At 44.7% G+C, this 13,688-nt stretch overlaps 1 protein-coding gene across 10 annotated transcripts in view; it reads right to left on the reverse strand.

The window, feature by feature from the left end:
- The window catches only part of SYNE3 (spectrin repeat containing nuclear envelope family member 3), a 102,525-nt gene that overhangs the window by 66,677 nt on the left and 22,160 nt on the right, over positions 1-13,688 (reverse strand). For 2 of the 10 annotated variants that reach the window (XM_037900904.2, XM_037900905.2), the window contains one exon: positions 5,552-5,630. The exons of 7 other annotated variants lie outside the window; for them this stretch is intronic. The gene's annotated coding sequence lies outside the window, so the exon portion shown is untranslated. Of the gene's footprint in view, positions 1-5,551; positions 5,631-5,739; positions 7,380-13,688 lie in introns of those variants that run through there. One more of the 10 variants, XM_043549887.1, reaches the window with a different exon arrangement.

Consider the following 13,688-nt stretch of genomic DNA (forward strand, 5'->3'; position numbering starts at 1 on the left):
TTTACTCGTTCCCACTGATTTCCCTGGGACTGCTCCCATGCAGTCCAGTACTGCGCAACGTGAGCAAGGGGAGGCAGAGTATGGCCCTTGGTGAATCCAGCCCAGGATTTCTGATAACATCTTGAAATTGGAAGACACCCTGATCATAACCACTGAGGGGGGGAGAGTGACCTGTTTATATCCCCATCCTCCACTTCCTCTATACACCCCCACCCCTAGCTTTTCACTAGCCTGCTGCTGTTCCTCTCAGTGTGGTGGCAGGGCGCGCGCATTCTCACACACTTGTCACAGCTGCAGCATCACCCTGAATTGGGGCCAAATGTGCATTCCTCTGTGCTCATGGGGGTAGCTGTGCTGGAGATGGGATTCACCCTAGGCAAGGGAGCAATACTACTACTACCCTCCACTGCGGGGTCTCCTGGTGGAGGGCACAGGCCAGGGCTTCGTAAGAGCCCACAAAGGCAAAGGCTGCCCAGGGGAGACACTGGCTCGCTCCATTTCCCAGCCAGCCTGACCTGCGTATACCCTTGGTAGTCGTGGCAGCTGGGTCCAAGCCCCACAATAAAGCAGGGGATGTGGGTGGGTTGGCCTGCTACGCTCTTACTTCTACTGGGCCCAGTTTGACAAGCTGACCTACCTAGCAGACCAGGTTCACATAAGGACTGGGTGTGCTGGTGCTCAGCGGGGGCGATGGAAGGATTGTGCGTGGGAAGGATTTGGCCTGCGTAGGAAGCCTCTAGGAAAGGAAATGGGTTGCACAAACCCTCCTGTGACAGAACCAGGAGTGAACTCATTCTCAAGGTGCAGGCCAACTGAGAAACCTGTCTTGGAAAATCAAACCTAGTTCTCGTAGAAACGGTTTAAGAAATATCTGTCAGCAGGGCTGGACTACAAATGGTCCTATCTTATATATGTTCTATGAGTTGTCCAAACCATCTGGACACACGTGAAGGAGGACTTATGGGCTTCAGTGAGGACTGAGGCACTGCTCATGCTACTCTGTGTAGTTTAGTTTGGGGGATGAGCCAGAGGCACAGTCCTACAGACACTTGGGTCTGGTGTGGCTGGAACAGCCTCCCATCTGAGATCTATAGAGGTGACTCTTAGAACAATTTTTATATAAAGATTCTAATTTATGTATGTATTAATTTATAAAGCGCATTGATAATGGAGAAATCTGTGACAGCATATGTGAGTAATAATTAATCATAAGAAATCAAGGTGCAAATAACAAAGCACTGAACAAAGCAGTCACCCTCTGTGGGACAGTAAAGGCAAAAGAGAGGAGAATATTCCAAGATACTGAGAGAGAGATAGTCTATCTGGCTAACGCAGGCCAGCTCCTCAGACATATCCACGGGTTATAAAAAGTATTTGAGGGCTGAGTTTTAGTAATTTGGTAAGTGGAAAATATTAAAGATGGGCCAAAACTGGATCCATTTAGCTGATCCACTTTTCCCATTCCTACCTTGCCCCTCCCCACAGCTCTGACCTCATCTCTTCCCCCCAGAAAAAATAAACCTTGGACACTTAAATAAATAGGGATCAGGTCAGAAACAACCCTGATTTTACCAATAAAATACTGAGCCAGATACGGAGCTGTGGCTAAGCTCTGCTCAGCACAGCTCAGGAGAAAGGATGTAAAGGTAGCTTAATCACACATGTGCACCCGCAGGGTCATGGACCTACCGGGCTCTCAGTCTAGTCCCTTGTATAAATTAGAGCAGCCAGAGGCACCGTTCTGGCTGCAGGCGATCACTGGGGCATAGGGATGCCTGGCTGTTCTCTTATTTCCCTGGCCATACCTCTGCACAACCGCTGGAATGGTGCTGGTGTAAAAGCTGTTCTACATCACCTGAATAATCCCTTGTCTCAAGGATTCAGTGGCAGGCTTAACTGGGTTTAGAGTCAGAGCAGCACAAGCACCTGCCAAGATTGGTGTAGGCATACCTGGTTCTGTCTCAGAACAGGGGGGTGGACTAGATGACCTCTCAAGGCCCTTTCCAGCCCTACATTTCTATGAAACCAGCTTTCATGTACCAGAGGATCTGGCCCTCTATCTGCATCATGTTCTCTGAATTTCATAAAGTACTTTTTTTTTTTAAAATTTATGCATCTAGTTTAACTCTCTTTCAAACAGGTTTAACAGCCCTCATCGAGTATTGTGAGGTTTAATTAGTTAGTGAGATCCTTCAAAGTCACTCTTTCAGTGCAATGTATTTTTGGCAATATTATCATTATTTTTCCAAGTTTCCCAATACACTTTTTTTCTCCCTGCAAAGCCATTCTGCTTTTTCTAACTTAACACATTTTTCATAATTGATCCCTTTCTTAAACATACTTTTAAACCAAACATTCATAGTGCACTGGCTTTTAAATGGTTTCAGTATGTCTTGAATTCCTGTGCTCATGTACTACTTGACTCACTTCCAGAACCAAGCTCTCTGACAAATAAAAAGAGAGGGAAAGAAAAGCGCTCCAGGAAAGTTAAATCACTCGCCATTAGGGACAGTATTTTCCAATTACTGAAATACTTCAAGCTTTTCATAACTCTTTCCATTTGGAAGAGATCAGCGTTCTGGGTTTGCACATGAGAAGTGTTTTTAAAACACACTGCAGTGTGTCAAATTTTATACAAATGCACAAGTGTGGAAGCTATTGTGGTTCTGGAAATTGTTTGGTACTTGGGTTCTGGGGTAATTTAATAACTGCTCAGCTGTCCTGGATATTGTAAGGAGAGTTCTGAGAGAGAGAGAGAGAGAGAGAGAGAGAGAGAGTTGTACAGGAGCATAAGTCTTTCGAAGTGGAGATGGAATTAGCATATACCACTGTAGAAGCGACACATCAATCTCCACGATTCCAAAGCTGAGAGTTCTTAGCATACTAAGGGCTTGTCTACACTACAGCACAGGGTCGATCTAAGATACGCAACTTCAGCTACATGCGCAGTGTAGCTGAAGTCGATGTGCTTAGATCTACTTACTGCGGTGTCTTCACTGCGGTAAGTCGACAGCTGACACTCTCCCGTCGACTCCGCTTGTACTTCTCATTCTGGTGGAGTACCGGAGTCGATGGAAGAGTGCTCAGCGGTCGATAAATCAACCCACACTGGATCGATCACTGCCCGCCGATCCGGCGGATAGTGTAGACAAGCCCTAATAAACCTACTGCTCTCAATCATGCTACTATTAGCACATACATCCCTGTATAAAGGACTAGATTACTTCAGGTGGAATGGTACTCACAGCAGAGCTAAATTTGGTCCAGTTTGAGTAAGTGGAGAAACTCTTGAGATTCTGGTAAGCATTAGCTGTACCCCAGCAATCTGTAGCTTAACCATTTTTTGGGGTTCAGGACATTAACCCTAGAACCTTGAACATCTTCCAAGGCAGTTTTTTCCTGTACTATTTGTGGTGAATGTTTATGACCATCAGGAACTGTTTGTCCAAACTAATGTATTGAAGAAAAAACACATGCTAGGTGTTCTTGGAACAATCACGTCCATTTCCTGCTTAAAGTTTATGGCTATAGCCAACTGATTGTCACACGGGTGGCAGAGTGTAGAGCATTTACTTGCAGCACTGCCATTTCCTTTCCTCTCCAAACAATATCCACTCTCAAGGGAAACCCATAGTTACTTGACAAACCCAACTGCCACCACGTGATCACAACAGCTATTCTTCAGCTTAACTGACCCCTACCGTGAGTCACTGAACATCAGAACGATAACACAGTTTGTTGGATCTGTTCACCAATTCATAGTAAAGCTAATTCTTTCCAGCACACAGATCTGCTTTAGGCTTGGTCTACACTAGAAAATAAGGTCAGTTTAACTACATCGGCCAAGGGTGTGAAAAAGCCACACCCCTGAGCAGCACAGGGAAGCTGACCAAAGTCCCTGTGCAAACAGTACTAGGTCAAAATGGAAGAATTCTTCCATCAATCTAGCTACTGCATCTCAGGAAGGTGGATTATCTAACTGAATCCCTCTTGTTCTCATAGGTAGCGGCTACATTCAAGTGCTGCAGCTGTGCCGCTGTTGTGTTTTAAGTGTAGACAAGCCCTTAAACTCCAGTGGGAATAAATATAAATGTAATTAATAAGATTGGGACTTTTCAGCTTGGAAAAGAGACAACTAAGGTGGGATATGATAAAGGTCTGTAAAATCATGACTGGTGTGGAGAAAGTAGATAAGGAAGTGTTATTTACTCCTTCTCATAACGTAAGAACTAGGGGTGACCAAATGAAATTAATAGGCAGCAGGTTTAAAACAAACAAAAGCAAGTATTTCTTCACACAACGCACAGTCAATCTGTGGAACTCTTTGCCAGAGGATGTTGTGAAGGCCAAGACAATAACAGGGTTCAAAAAAGAACTAGATAAATTCATGGAGGATAGACCTATCAATGGCTATTAGCCAGGATGGGCAGGGATGGTGTTCCTAGCCTTGGTTTTGCCAGAAGCTGGAAATGGGCGACAGGGGATGGATCACTTGATGATTACCTGTTCTGTTCACTCCCCTCTGGGGCACCTGGCATTGGCCACCGTTGGAAGACAGGATACTTGGTTAGGTGGACCTTTGGTCTGATCCAGTATGGCTGTTCTTATATAATATCCCCTCACTTTATAAAATTGCTTTTACACTTCCATAATTTCCAGTTCTAAGAAGCCATTTGCAGAAGTATGGACCAATAATGCTCCTCTAAAAGGAAGCTGGACTTGTAAATAAATCAAAGCTAAGATCCAGGATTACTCCCTTTTTCACTTCAGGGGTGGCAGCCAGCAGAATTTTGACATTTTAAATCTTCAAAATTTCAAAGTGTTAATTTTGAGGGGGAAAAAGGAGATGCTTTTCCTTTTAATTGCAAAATCTCCCACTCCCCTTTATTCTGCCACCTCGCTCAAGTAGACATTATCCTACTGTAATTCGGCCAGATTAGTAAAATGCAGGAGTAAGTAAGGGCACTTCTAATTTCTTTTTATGACCAGTGAAACACTGTACAATATCTGTCTTAGGTATTTATATGGCCCCCATCATCACAGGATCTGAGTCCCTCACAATCTTTAACTTAGGTATCCTCACAACATCCCTGTGAGGTAAGGCAGTGCTATCGTCTCCATTCAGCAGATGGGGAACTTGTTATAATATGTATAACAAACAGCCACTAGGGGGAGCAGGCAGATAGTCGGATAACAAACGTGTGGCTGTTCCAGGTTGTGGTGGGTGCGTTGTTGGAACCTGCTGAAAGTGTGGAGCTATTGCAAAGTTATATACTTGTTGACTGAATAAACAGACAGTCAACACTCAAAGAAGCTGCAGTGCATATGGCTTACAACACAACAGAACTGAGGCACAGAAAGGCTAGGTGACTTGCCCAAATCACACAGGAAGTCTGTAGCAGAGCAGGGAGTTGAACCTAGGTCTCCCAAGTCCTGGACTAGTGCTCTCATCCCTGGACCATCATTCCTCTAATATGCTAATAGGGAATCCTCAGAACTAAACGTATCTTCTCCTTCTGCAATTGCCAGTAAAAGGTAACTAGTAGCCTACCTGCAACCTTCAGATTATGAACTTGGAACCCCTTCTGGTGAAACTGTCCAGACTAGATTTCCAATTTCTGCTCAGCTCCCTAAAATAAGAGTTACACCATCAGTCAGCCAAGGGAAAAGCATTGCAAGCCAAGCACATTAGAATCATAGCCCTTGGGGCTAGGGTTTATGTAATTAATTAAATCCCACCTGTCTGCTAAAGATTGCACATCCCCACAGTTCACAGCTGGGTGCCATGCAAGGGTACTGATACTATTGACCAATAATGTTCTACAGTGTCTAGGTCTTGGCTGGGACTGGAACTGCAGCTGTGTGAACAATTTTTAGTGAATAACATATCTGATAAATTTCACCCCTTTTGCTGGTCACACCTTGCATGTGAACAATCTATGATTTTCTCACGTGTGCTATTCAAAATTATTTTGCCAAATAAATTCTGCAAATTATTCTTGCTCGGCAGATTGTTCTAACACCCAATTCTAATTAGATCACCCAATACTCCAGCTGTGCTGATTAGTTTTAATTAGACCCAAAGGTCATATAGTAATCATGGTTACTGTCCTCTGACTGGATGAGAGTAACTCTTATTATTAATGTATTAGTATTTATTATTTGTACTGCAGTAACGCCTAGTATCCCAGGCCCCCATTGTGCTAGACACTGTACAAAGAGAATAACTTACACAGCACCCTACAATGAGCCTGGACGCTTTACGGAACAAATAAGAGAAACCCCCTGCCCTGAGGAGCTTATAGTCTAAGTACCAGACCAGACTGAACAAGTGAAAGCAGCAAAATAAAGTGCCTGTAAGTATGGGGATAAGAAATGATGGACAAGGGGCAACAAGGCTTACATGGACGCATATATTGGTGTGAACATGCCCCAACAACTCTAATATACATCTCACAACTCATCTTCCTCACTTGGAGCCAGAACCACTCATCCATAGCAGGGGCTAGACATTTCAGAATCTAGAAATATGCCTGAAGCCACCAAGTTCAGATCTTTATCAGATCCAAATGTTCTCAGTGTTTGAGTGTTTGGAACTGGGACTCTTTGCTGCAGACCGATCTTTTTAAAAGAACTGACTTTGAACCTAATATGCTAACTGCCTATCTCTGACTGGTCATGGGAAGCACTCAGCACACAACTCTGAAATCAGTGGCCTTTGTAGGTAACCTTCAAGTATATATTAGAAATATGAACATTTACAACTACTAAACACCTGTTCAGAACTTATATGTCAGACCTGATCCTTAATAGGATATCAATGCCTTTTCCCTCTTTAAAAAACAAAAACTTGAAAAAAAAATTTAAGTCCTAATTTTTGCAAATCTTAAAAAAACCTTCATCTTCATGGAAATGAAACTGGCAAAGTTTGCCATTGTTTGGTTTTTAATTATTTTTAAGTTAAAATTAAAATGTAGGTCTGTGGGAATGACTGTCCTATGGAAGAGGGAGTCTGCAAACACAGCCCTATTCTAAACACTGCATTCAAAGCTTAAAATAATTATGTGATCTCTAGAGGATCAAAGCTCATGATCATAAATACATGAACCTGCTTCTATTTACACTACCCAGTGATGGTTTTTTAAGAATAGCATATAACTGCTCCAAGACCTAAAACACTGGAACCCTCTCAAGAGCACATACTCCAGGGTAACTAAAGTTGCATCTAGATAATTCAATAATTCAGACGTTATTCATAACAATATCTGTGTTGAGCTGATGCCAGGGCTTTCTGTTACAAAAATGGCATCGCTTTGTGTTCAAACAAACCCAGACTCTAGAGCAGAGGTGGGCAAACTACGGTTTGCGGGCCACATCTGGCCCACGGGACCGTCCTGCCCGGCCCCTGAGCTCCCCACTGTGAAGGCTTGTCCCCGGCCCCTCCCCCACTGTGTCCCCCGCACCCCGCAGCCATGCCACCGAGCGGGCAGCGCTGTAGGTGGCGGGGCTGCGCTCTCATGCAGGGCAGCACGGCAGCGTGTCTGGCTCTGGCTGGGCGGCGCAGCAGACAGACATGCTGCTCCTAGTGGCCTGGTAAGGGGGCCAGGAGCAGGGGGTGGTTGGATGGGGTGAAGGTTCGGGGGGGAGCGGTCGGGACAGGGAACAGGGGGTGGTTGGATAGGGCAGAGGTTCTCGGGGGGAGGTTACGGGGGGGGGGGTTAGATAGGAGGTGGGGTCCTGGGGGGCGGTTAGGGGTGGGGGTCCCAGGATGAGGCGGTCAGGGGACAAGGAGCAGCGGTGGTTGGCTGGGTCGAGGGTTCTGAGGGGGGCAGTCAGGGGGTGGGAAGTGGGAGAGGGTGGGGAGGGGATGGGGGCCAGGCTGTTTGGGGAGGCACAGCCTTCCCTACCCGGCCCTCCATACAGTTTCGCAGCCCCGTGTGACCCTCAGGCCAAAAAGTTTGCCCACCTCTGCTCTAAAGTAAAGTAAGGTTTGCCTACATCCCAGGTGCAGTAAACGATCGAAGCTGGCAGCAACCTTATCCCCAAGCTCTTTCTTCAGAAACTGAAAAGTCCACTGCAAACCGTAAATAGCATCGCAATTAATTTTGAACGGTTGAGAACATTTCTGGAATTGAGTAAAATAGACTGCCTTCCTGTGACTCATTTTTGCCTGAACTCTAGCAGTTTCCATAGCTTAGTCACCCTCCTACCCTGCCTGTATGCCAGGCACTGTGGGTCAGTAACAGAGCAAGCATATGCTTTCAATCCCAAAGACTATTCCTATTAGCCACTGGAGTTTGCTGTTATGCTCAGTTCCACCAAGAGACTGAAACCCCAACTGAAACTTCTGTTACTGTGTAGTCTGATACTTTTACAGTCAGGGAAGAGGTTCTATATGAGAAGCCGCACTATCTTATCCAGTAGAGCATTAACTAGGGTTGTAAACCTAACAAAGGATCCAATCCTGATCCCCCTGAAGTCACTGTTGGTTTGCCGTTGATTTCAGTGGTGGCAGGATTGAGTCTAAAGTTTTGTGTCAGCAGTCCCTTTCTGGTGAAAATGTTCTTGGAGCTATTTTAAACTGGAGCTGTGATCCCAGATAACTGCTGCTGCTGAGCAATGAAAGTAAAGCAAACATTTAACACTTCCTACTCCAGTGGAATTCAACTTTGCTAACCTTTTGCAAATGTAATAACTTATATGTTAATAACTATGGGCATGGCTACACTTGCAGATGTAGAGCGCTTTGAGTTAAACCCGCCTTCGTAGAGGGCGGTAGGGAAAGCACTGCAATCTGTCCACACTGACAGCTACAAGCGCACTGGCGTGGCCACATTAGCAGCTCTTGCAATGGCCACAGAGAGCAGTGCATTGTGGTAGCTATCCCAGCATACAAGTGACTGCAACGTGCTTTTCAAATGGGGGTGGGGGTGGAGTGTGACAGGGAGTGTGTTGTGTGTATGTGGGGGGAGAGAGAGTGGGTTTTGAGGGGTGCTGAGAGCATGTCAGCATGCTGTCTTGTAAGTTCAGACAGCAGCAGACCCACCCTCCCCCTGCCTCCCTCCCTCACACACAGCATTGCACAGTAATGGTTGCTTTGTCTCGGAGCAGATAAGCAGCCAGCTGTCAGAAACGCAGCTTTCAAAGGGCACATCCGCATTCCTGCAGTGAGTTCAAAACAATGGCAAGAGTGGCCACTTGATTTAAGGGGATTATGGGATGTTTCCGGAGGCTGATCAGAGCGCAGTAATGCAACACCTCGTCCACACTGGTGCCGCAGCCCCAGTGGGGGCGCAGCAAATGTTATTCCACTCGCCGAGGTGGAGTACCAGCAGCGCTGTAGCCGCGGAGTCAGAGCGCTCTAAGTGCCTTGCCAGTGTGGACGGGTAGTGAGCTAGGGCGCCCGGGGCTCCTGTATTGCGCTGTAACTCGCAAGTGTAGCCAAGCCCTGAATCTGGGATTTTCAGTGATGGCTCCTAAAGGAGTTAGACGCTCAAATCCCATTGAATTTCAATGAGTATGAGGGCCCAGATCCTCATATTTAGGTGCGTCAACTCCCATTGAAATCAAAGCTGAAATCAATGGGAATTAGGAGTCTAAATACCTTTGAGGATCTGGGCCTTCATGCCTAATTTCCTTAGACTCCTTTGAAAATCCTGTGCTAAATATTATGGGGCAGATCCTCAGCAGTTAATTGTCAGACTCATTGAAGTCAATGAAGCGATAACAATTTACACCAGCTGAGGGTCCATCTATATATAGATATATCTAGATATACAAGCACGTTTGTAAATTCAAAAAACAATTAGCGTTGCTGAGTGATGATTAAGTCACATCATTCACAAATCTCAAGCACTTAAAATAAGGACATGGATAGTTAAGAATATTACAGATCTTATATATCCCACCTAAATAATTTTTTCTTTATTATAGTAATGTATATTCCACCACAACATGACAATCTGAACTCTGACCCAAAAGAAGTAATAGTCTTTTACCAGTAATCTCAAAGCACAAACAAACAGTGTGTGTCATTAATGTGAACATAGGTAACTTGTTTTTTTTCAAAAGGGTTTTGTGTTGTATCAACTATTCCCCGCCCCACCCCTGCCAACCCACAGAGTGTGACCCAGTAGTTGTGCTCTGGCAACCCATCTAAGATATGCACACCACAAACTGAGAAACACCGACCTAGAAAATAGGTAAGAAGGAAAATATGAATATCGTGTCTGTGGGGCAGTACTGCTGTTAAACTGAAGTGGAACAGAGCCTCTGACAGACACTTCCTGCACAGGGCTCACTAAATGCAAATGATGAAGCTATAGTCAAATTATGTTCTATATTTGCAAGTGTTATTAAGTTTCCTTAATCCTTTAGCTTGCTCTATACACACAGGGCCATATCTTGCACAGTGGTCTGATAATACTGAACTAGTAGCACTATCCATAGGAGGTGTGGTGCATTGTGTGTTAAATTGGAAAAAGCTAGTGAGTTACACTATTTCATTGACATTTTCCTTGTGAAATACACTAACAACGTTCCAGGAAATCTGATCTAGAAAGAAAGTTGTAAGGTTTGCCTGCATATCACCTGCATGAAGGTCAGTAGAAGAGGTGTGTCAAAGCCAGAACTATTTATACATCTTTAGGAGATCTCAGATCAAACGGGATCTGGATCTGAACTTCTGGTTTTCATTTTGCAGAAACAAACCCATCCCTTAGTTCTGTCCATCTGGAATTATAAAGATCTTCTGACTTTAAGGTCAGACTGCATTGCAAACCTAAGGAAAATTATCCACAGCTTCCAGGAATCCCGATTTGGCCAGGATTGTCCTAGGTTTTAAAACTCAATCCCCAGTAATTTCAGTCCCAGCTACTGTTCTAGGTCTGTAGTGTTGCTATGTCATGCCTTCCTGAATCACAGCCTCTCCTGGCTGTTCAGCAGCACGGCCTATTGACTCCTGCTGGCTGCTTCTCATCTGCAACTCTCAGCCCTGCTACTGGAGGCTGGCACCAACTCATTGATATTTTTAATGACTCTCTTTGTGTCTTATGTTAGTATCAAGTGGTAAATGTAGAAGGATCATGTGGATAACAAAAATATCCTACAAAAATCTCTGACTGAATCCTAGGGAAATTCTGTTCTGATTTCACCACCATTCCCCATTGGTTTCCAGTGCCCTAATCACAACCCAGCCTAAGGACTTTCTTTGTTAGGAGTTCTGACATCAGTGCAGCATGGTGAAATAAATTAGGACACCTGAGTAAGAAGAAAAAGAGATGGGTTCCTTTTTCATCATGATCGTGAGAGAACAGGATTTCCCTTTACTAAATGGGCATGGATGGGAGACAAGAAGCCACACTAGAGATCAATCTTACCAAAGAAAGGACAGCACACAGCATGATGCCACTGTTTAAAAGGTGAATAAGATTTAAATAGAGATAATCCCCAAGAAACTCTCTAGAGTTCAGGTCACCAACTAACTAGCTGGTTAACTCCTTTAGGGATTAATGTTTGAAATTATTATGTCTGACAGATGTTTGTAGAACAGGAATTACCATATAATACCCTGTACTAAAAACAATAAGAAGCAAAAGTGTAGCATGGGTACAAATTAGAGCTGAGATTTCAGAAATCACTGATATAATCTTGGACCCAGACGTAACTTTTGTTTGCCTGTCTTAAGTATTTTTCTGTTTCTTCTGCATTTTCCTGGCAGTCGATTTTTCTTCCCTGTACTGCTGAGAAGAATCTGATTGACATATTAGCCGACTGTGCCTCGGTTACAGCTCTACAATCCCAGGAACAGAGGGCAGAATTTAGCCAACTTCTTCAGTCAAAACCAGTGGTATCGCTGTTTAGCCAGGGATTTCCCAAACGGGACCTGTGTTTCATGCATCACACTTTTCTGACGCTCAAACTCATTAGGCGTTGTCTGTCTCCTGACTTCCTGGAACCTTTGGAAAATAAAATGCAATGTTTTCCCAACTCAGTTCTGATGTCTTGAGCCACTGTTACTGTTAGGTTTGCTAGCAAGTCAAACTGGCAGGATGGCGCCGCTGTTACACTGGTTGTAGTTTACACTTCCACCATCAGAGCATGCTGAATCCAGTTTATCTGCTCCTAGGCACAGCCAGATTGCACTCTCCCTCACACCAGTGTAAATGCAGAGTAACTCCACTGAAGTCAACGGAATCTTTGTGGATTTGGACTAGTGTAAATGAAAGCAGAACCTGACCCATGTCATCTTAATTTGCACTCTAATAGACATGATTTCTAGGATTAAGATGAATGTAAAGACGAAATAATGACTGGAAAGGTAGAGCAAACATGGGGATGGAGAAGAGGAAACGGTCAGGTCTGATTCTCCTCTCACATCAGTGTTACACACATGTATGTTCATTGACTAAGGGAAGATACTCCTGGCTCACATCCATTTAAGTGAGTGGAGCATTAGGTCCAGGAAATGTAATAGCAAAGCAGGGAGAAAAGAAGAACACTGTAAAGCCTCAAAATCCGAACAGAAGAAGTCAGCTGGAAGAGAAACTGTGTGCTAACTTAGCCCCCAGAAGACCCCCTATGACAGAGTGCTGGGTAAGAACTGCTGACTTAGCCCTCTGTCACACCAGCTCCCATTAAGGGAAGTAAATTGGAGCTGGCTAGAGAAAACCTGTGCCTAATTGTGGCACCTTAGAGACTAACAAATTTATTTGAGCATAAGCTTTCACGAAAACTTATGCTCAAATAAATTTGTTAGTCTCTAAGGTGCCACAAGTACTCCTTTTCTTTTTGCAGATACAGACTAACACGGCTGCTACTCTGAAACCTGTGCCTAATTGGTGAATGGGAGACAGCTGCCAGACCAATTAGCCTGGCTTTATATAAAAGGCTGGGAGGAAGGAAGCCGGGAGGAAGTTATAGCTCTTCCTCATCCCTCCAGCGTGCAGACACGAGCACCCAAGCTGTGTATGGTGAAAAGATGGTGGGAGCACAACCCATAAATAAACGGCACCAGTGGTTACTGAACTCCAGGTTTTCTGAGTGACTTTGTCAGCACAGCAGGGGCAGGAGCCAAGAGGGCCCTGCAGAGCCCTGCTACACGCCCCCAGAGACTGATAGCGAAAGAAACAGATAAAGAGCTAAGCTAGAAGCTAAGGACCAAATTCTCCTTTCAGCTACAACTGTGCAACCCCAGTGTAGGCAACTGAGAGTATAGCTCGGGGCAGAATTTGGCCACAGCTTGAAAAAGCAAACTAGGGACAGGAAGGCGTGAACATCAAAGAGAAGCACCTTAGGAGTTTACTGCTTCTATGTTCCAAAAAGGAAAATGATCTATCTGGTATTCTGAAAGTGAATTAAGATCCCTCTTACTATCAAGATGATGATTACACAGTCCCTACCATGACAGAAGCTCTCTTAGCACAGGGCTCTATGCAGACAGAAATGAATGAAACTTTCTTGCTGTGCTGAGGAGCAAGCCCATCTATCTAAAAAGAAACCAGCTTCAGACCTTGGGACTACCAAGCTGCCTCAGGGGCAGAGGTTAGAATGTTCATAGGTGAGCCTCCTCACTGTCCTGTCCGCTCTCCCTTGCTGGGAGTAAATCCACAGTGGCTGTGAGATTTACTCCAGCCCTATAGCATCTGGGCTAAGAATGTACTCCCTAGGAAGGAAGCAAGCTGGGGCAG

The sequence above is a fragment of the Chelonia mydas genome, chromosome 6 (genome assembly GCF_015237465.2).
Source record: "Chelonia mydas isolate rCheMyd1 chromosome 6, rCheMyd1.pri.v2, whole genome shotgun sequence".
NCBI lineage: Eukaryota > Metazoa > Chordata > Testudines > Cheloniidae > Chelonia > Chelonia mydas.